This window comes from Echinops telfairi, unplaced genomic scaffold, assembly GCF_000313985.2.
Source record: "Echinops telfairi isolate 266 unplaced genomic scaffold, ASM31398v2 ScPeMD7_7424;HRSCAF=8462, whole genome shotgun sequence".
NCBI lineage: Eukaryota > Metazoa > Chordata > Mammalia > Afrosoricida > Tenrecidae > Echinops > Echinops telfairi.
This window is the reverse complement of record NW_022111324.1, coordinates 44,411,028-44,417,494: the sequence shown is the minus strand read 5'-3', so window position 1 is coordinate 44,417,494 and position 6,467 is coordinate 44,411,028. Positions and strand designations below refer to the sequence as shown.

Genomic DNA, 6,467 nt, shown 5'->3' with positions numbered 1-6,467 from the left:
CAGTGTCATGAGGGAGCCAGGTGAACAATCACACAAAATTAGGATTTCATAATCTGGCACGTATTTGATTGCCACCCACTTTGGGCTGAGAAGGAGAAGATGACCTCATGGAGAATTGCTATGATAATTGCTATGATAGTCTTTCGTGGGCCTGGTGTCTCGATAAGTGATGACTGAGGGAGCAACACTGTCAGATACGTGAATCACTGCTCCAAGAGGAATTCAGCCATTAAGTGGGGAACTATTTAAGGATGCTAATCTAGAGTAAGAGTTTTGGAGCCTTTTACAGTTTAACCTTGGACTGGTAGCAACATAGCAATCAATTTTGTTGATGATAATGGTGATGATGATACTAAATCAAGTCTTTGACTTGATTCTCACTCATAGTGATTGTACAGGACAGAGTAGAACTGCCCCACAGGGTTTTCAAGGCTGTAGTCCGCGCTCCCCCCCACTCCCCACTTTTTGAGCCATTTAAAATTTGTTTAGTTCTTTTAAGAAATCATCTTATTGGGGCTCATAAAACTCTTATCACAATCCATACATACATCCATTTCATGTCAAGCACATTTATACGTTTGTTGTCTTCATCATTCTCAAAACATTTGCTTTCTACTTGAACTCTCGGTATCAGCTCCTCATTTTTCCCCCTCCTTCTCCACTCCCCTCTCCCTCATAAACCCTGATAATTTATAAATTATTATTCTTATGTTATATCTTACGCTGTCCGATGTCTAATCCCCCAGGGAGGAGGTTGTATGTAGATCTTTGTAATTGGTTCCCCCTTTCCACCCGACCCTCTCTCCACCTTCCCGGTATCGACACTCACACCACTGGTCCTAAAGGGATTATCCGCCCTGGATTCCCTGTGTTTCCAGTTCCTATCTGTACCAGTGTATATCCTCTGGTCTAGTGGATTTTTAAGGTAGAATTGGGATCATGATAGTGTGTGTGGGGGAGTATTAAAGAACTAGAGGAAAGTTGTATGTTTCATCGTTGCTACCCTGCACCCTGATTGGATCGTCTCCTCCCCATGATCCCCAAGGCTGTAGTTTTAACAGAAGCAGTCTGCTTCATTTCTGTTCCATGGAGAGGCTTGTGGGTTCGAACTACCAACCCTTAGCATTTACCCACTGCTTCCACTAGGACCCCTTGATGAGGATGGTAAGATTCATTTTTGAATCATATTCTCACAGGGAAATGCTTTGCAGTTCTTTGTAACTTAAAGCCTTTTATTTCTGAAGATTATTTTTAAATTCTTCTCTTAGAAAGGCTCATCTTTATACTACACCCATGCTTCACTTTCATCTGCACCTTTGCTAGTTAAATTTCAATATGTATTTTTTCATCCCTTCCCCGATGTGTACTAAGGAACAGGCTCAAGTCTGGTAGAGGGGGTGTACAGATACCTGCACATCGTTGTTCAGTGTTCGTATCTTGGATTGAGTCCATCCTGCCCATTCCCACTTCACAATGTGTGTCTTTCAAATATTGTGGACAGTTTATTTTCTTTAAATATCCTCATTTTGTGATGGAAAATGTATACTGTTTCCTTTTACAATCACATATTGGGTACATGTTCCAGGTGTACCAAAGTCAAACAGGTAACATTTCAGAAAATCACTTAAGCTACGGAGATGAATTAAAAAGTGAGGTAGAGAGGCCACATAGTGACCTGGGGCCCTCATTCACCCAGCATGGAGGCGCCCAGTTGGAGGCAGGCCCCCGGGTGATGAGCAGCGCCCTGATCAGATAATGGCAGACTGCTACTGGAAGTCACAACCAAAGAGATTCTGTGATTACTGGAGGTGGTGGATAGTGGACAACAGATCTAGTGTGGAATTTCATGAACAAGAAAAGACTCATAAGGACAATGTGGCCAAAATGAATCACTGAGATTAAACAGAAAAGTCGGAACAGGGTAAAGGAAGAAGAAAAGGCATCAATAGTGTTTTCTGCAATGGAGGCAGCTGCTCTGAAAACATACTAAGAGGCTTTGAAAAGGCTTGGCTTAGAGTCCAACATTCCAGGACTGAGTGTATCACCACCCCAACCACCTCCGCATCACACCCATCGAAAGAGAAGAAGATGGAGGCGGAGAGGGAGACGGAAAGATCCTGCCAAGGGCAGAGGGGGAGAAGGCATAAGCTCTGAGGGCCACCACTAAGATTGTGATCTTATCACAGGGGCATGTCAGGGCAGGGGTAGAGGTGGGGTGGGTGAAAGATTTCAAGGGAACTTTTAAAAAGACGACATCTGTTTGGGTAGAGGTTTAAGGGAAGATGGTTGTAAGTATTTCTACCATACAGAAACAGGGGAATCCAGATAGGAGAAGCTTGATGATTTTATTCCACATCTGAGAATCTGCTTTCTAGTGAGAAAATGGACAAGGCAGTTGGCAGCCTAGAGGAATCCATATCATTGGATTCACATCATGATTCTGATGAAGAACAGAAAGTGAAAGGAGAGGTCCTTACAAAAACACAGAAGCTACTAGTGCAGTCTAACAGAATAAAAATAGCAATGAAGGAGCTAAATTAGACTCACAGAAGGAAAAAGAAGATATACAAGAAAAGGGTTCATCAGATCCCAAGAAAGAACAATTCAAAGAGGTTAAGAAGTTAGAATCATATGGAGACTGGCAAGAAATTAAACAAGAAGTGGAATCTCATGAAGAAGTAGATTTGGAACTTCCAAGCATTGGTCAATACATGCCCACCTCAGGCGTGATGGAAGTGGAGAATACAAAGGGGTATTTGAAACAAAAACTACCTCTTCTTTTGGAGTTCCAGCAGGAGTGGCCTCCAACTTCAGAAAAAGAGTAATTAAAAATGGAAAAGATAGAATTTTAAGGCAACAAGGTGGCAATCCATCATTGTAAGAAGGCTTTTTGTATATGCTTTGGGAATAAATGGAGACTGTACACGTTTAGCCTCTCCGTGATTATTTATAAGTGCCTAGAAGCTAGACATTTAGATTTATTCTAAATTATTTTGATGTGCATGATAATAAATCTTCTTTCTATATGAAGTGTACCTTTGTTCCTCACATGGAAGCGTACCACGATGCATTTTATTGCCATGTATGATGGTGCTGCTGTTGTGTGACATCGAGTTGGGCCCCGCCCACATGGACCCCACCCCGAACACCACACGGTCCTGCCCCATCCTCACAGGTGTTCCTATGCTTTTGCCCGTTGTTGCAGCCACTGTGTAAGCCAGCTCATTGAGCGCCTTCACCGTTTTGGCTACCCCTCCACTTTACCCAAGCATGACGCCCTTCTCCAGGGACTGGTCTTTCCAAAGTACGTGAGACCAAGTTTTTCCCTTCTTGCCTCCGGTGTTCTTCTTCCACCACAGACTGGTTTGTCCTTTCAGCAGTCCACGCTGCTGCCAGTATTCTGTGTCAGCACCACAATTCGCATGCATCGGCCCTTCTTCCGCCTTCCAGAGTCAGCGTCCGACTGCCACATGCTTATGAGGCCATGTGAAATGCCATGGCTTGGGTCAGGCGCACTTTAGTTCTCAAAGGAACATCCTAGCTTTTCACTGTTTTAAAGTGGACTTACGCAGCAGATTTACCAAATGCAACATGTCTTTTGATCTCTTGACCGCTACTTCCATGAGCATTGATTGTGGATCCAAGCAGGCTCAAATCCGCGACAACTTCAATCTTTTTCTCCATTTAGTATGATGTTACCTAGTGGTCCCGTTGTGAGCATTTTGGTCTTCCTTACATTGAGTTGCGATTCTACTGAAGGCTGCTGTGTTAGTCTGGGTACATTAGAGAAACAAATCCACAGAAACTCATTGCTGTAAGAGAGAGTTTTATATAAAGAGTAAGTGCACATCAAGAAAACATCCCAACCCAGTGCTGCCCAAGTCCACAAGGCCAACATTAGCCCATATGTCCGACACCAATCCACAAAGTCCTCCTCCATCTCACAAAAGACACACTATGATGCCGACTACAGGAGGAAAGGTGAACCAGTGAACATGTAGGTATCTCAGCGCTGGCAGGGGTCTCCACATGGGTGCTCCAGCACCCACGGTTGCATCAGGGTAGGTCCATGAGGCTTCTCCTCAGGGATGTCTTGCAGGAAGTGAGCCTTGCCAGCTGAAGAAAGGAACTGGCTAAGGCAGCTGCACCCTGGTTTGAACATCAGAAAGCAAGAGACCCAAGAACTTGAAAAGTGAGGCTCACTGAGTCATTTATCTCTCCGCCCTTCAATTAACCCCACATGTGTTTATCAGCCAGGTTGGCACAATGAACTTTAACTATATCAGCTGCACACCTTGATCCTCATCGGCAAGTGGCTCAAGTCCACCTCACTTTCAGCCAGCAAGGTGGTGGCACCTGCAGATCGCAGGTTGCTAATGAGCCTTCCTCCAATCCTGATGCAGCACTCTTCTTCATATAAGTCAGCTTCTCTGACGGTTTTCTCAGCATAGAGTTGGAATAACAATGGTGAGAGGATACGACTCTGACACACACCTTTCCTGATTTTAAATTGTGTAGCATTCCCTTGTTCTGTTCACACAACTGTATTATCGACGATGTTAAAATTTGCTAATAAAGTCACAATTTTCAGAAACCCTGGTGGTCTTCATTTGTACAACTGGGAGGAACTAATTTTTGCTAGTGATAAGGATGAACTTGGCAATGAAAAGAGGCAGTGCGGCAAGAAAGCAGTATTTCCAAATGAGTAAACAGAAAAGTCTGGGCGTTTGAATGCTCATCTAGTGTTACTGCCAAGGGATCAAAACATACTCCAGCTTTAAGATAGAGGGCTGAAAAAGACTTGTGGGGAGAGAGAGAATATGAGAAGGAGAATAATTGGGTTTGTAAAATATTTCCTTGTTTGTCTAGGTTTGATTTTCCCTGAAGTGATCAAGCAGTATTTTCTGAAAAAAGAAGGAAAAAACAAAAATATAACAACACCAGGAAGTCTTGAAAAAAGAAATCTGATACTTGGTAGGAAAAACAAGGACAATGGTTTTGATTCATGAAGGCTGGGCTCCAAAATATACTTAGAATGTACTTGCCTGGAGCCTCAGGTGCACTGATGGGACCGAGAACCGAGAGCTGACAGATAAGCTCGGGGGGATGGCTTTTCCTGCTCAGAGAGGGCATCCCAGAGGTTGCCCTGCAGATTCCACAAGCCCATGGAGTCTTTGAATAATTTATGGGAAGTCTCAGGAAGGAGGTTCTGGATTTTCTCCTATTCTGTCTGGAATACAGGTTTGAAATAGGATTGCTTGATTGTTCAATTATTCATTATAATTTATTCTTAAGATAAAACAAAGACTCTGGCTGCATTCCTACAGATGGTTTTTCAGCACAAATGCCTTTTAAAAGACCTCTCTTTGCCGAATCTGTAGGCAAACTCAAACGAAATGTGCTCTATAATAATGTTCATGTGATTTCCTTGGTGTATGTGGGAGACAATCAGATGGTGTTATAATTGCCAGTATGTGTGCTCATTACTTAGTGCTTCTTGGCAGGGTGTAAAAGAGTCTCTCTGGTCATCTGGAAAAGAAAAATGTCCGTAAGGCTGGAGTTTTCACCCTGAGTATATAGCTACTGCTATATACTATTCTTTTAAAAGGGTAGTTTTTACATCATCATAATACATGATATTCGTGTACTATTTGTTGAGTGGCTGCCATGCTCTAGATGCTACAAATACAAGTGAATAAAATAGACAAAAACCTCTGATTTCATCAAAATCTTTGTATTGAAATTTGTAGTTAGCCTATACTTCTCAGTCTCTCTTTCTCTATAGTGGTTTCAAATTTGTACCATGGGGTAATCGGTGACACTATGAACAGAGGATCCTTATTTCCAGGGAGATGGTTGATACAATTCTCTACCATAAATTAACAAGGATGTCTCTAAGCGGTGCCCGAGAAAGATAAAAAACATATATTCAGGAATTTGGGGCTCACACTTAATCCTATCTCCAATCTACGAACAATTAGTTTTTATGACATGGCCTTGCTCAATGCTTGCCCTCACAAAAGAAACATGGATGATATGGGTGCCAAAGCAATGTGTGGTTAAGAAATTAGATGGTGCCCAGCTATCAGAAAGAAAAGCATTTGAGGTCTTAAAACTTTTTTTAAATCGTTTTATTAGGGGCTCATAAAATTCTTATCACAATCCATACATACATCAATTGTGCAAAGCGCATTTGTACATTCATTGTCCTCATCATTCTCAAAACATTTCCTCTCCACCCAAGCCCCCGACATTAGGTCCTCATTTTTCCCTTTCCTCTCCACTCCCCCCTCCCTCATGAGCCCTTGATAATTTATAAATTATTATTTTGTTATATCTTGCCCTATCTGATGTCTCCATTCACCCACTTTTCTGTGGTCCGTCCCCCAGGGAGGAGGTCTCATATAGTTCCTTGTAATCGGTTCCCTCTTTCCTACCCACTCTCCCTCTACCCTCCCAGTATCGCC

General features: G+C 42.7%; 1 pseudogene; it reads left to right on the top strand.

The window, feature by feature from the left end:
- The first annotated feature begins 1,755 nt into the window (after positions 1–1,755).
- On the top strand, positions 1,756–2,881 carry LOC101656759 (annotated as a pseudogene).
- The last annotated feature ends 3,586 nt before the right edge of the window (positions 2,882–6,467 follow it).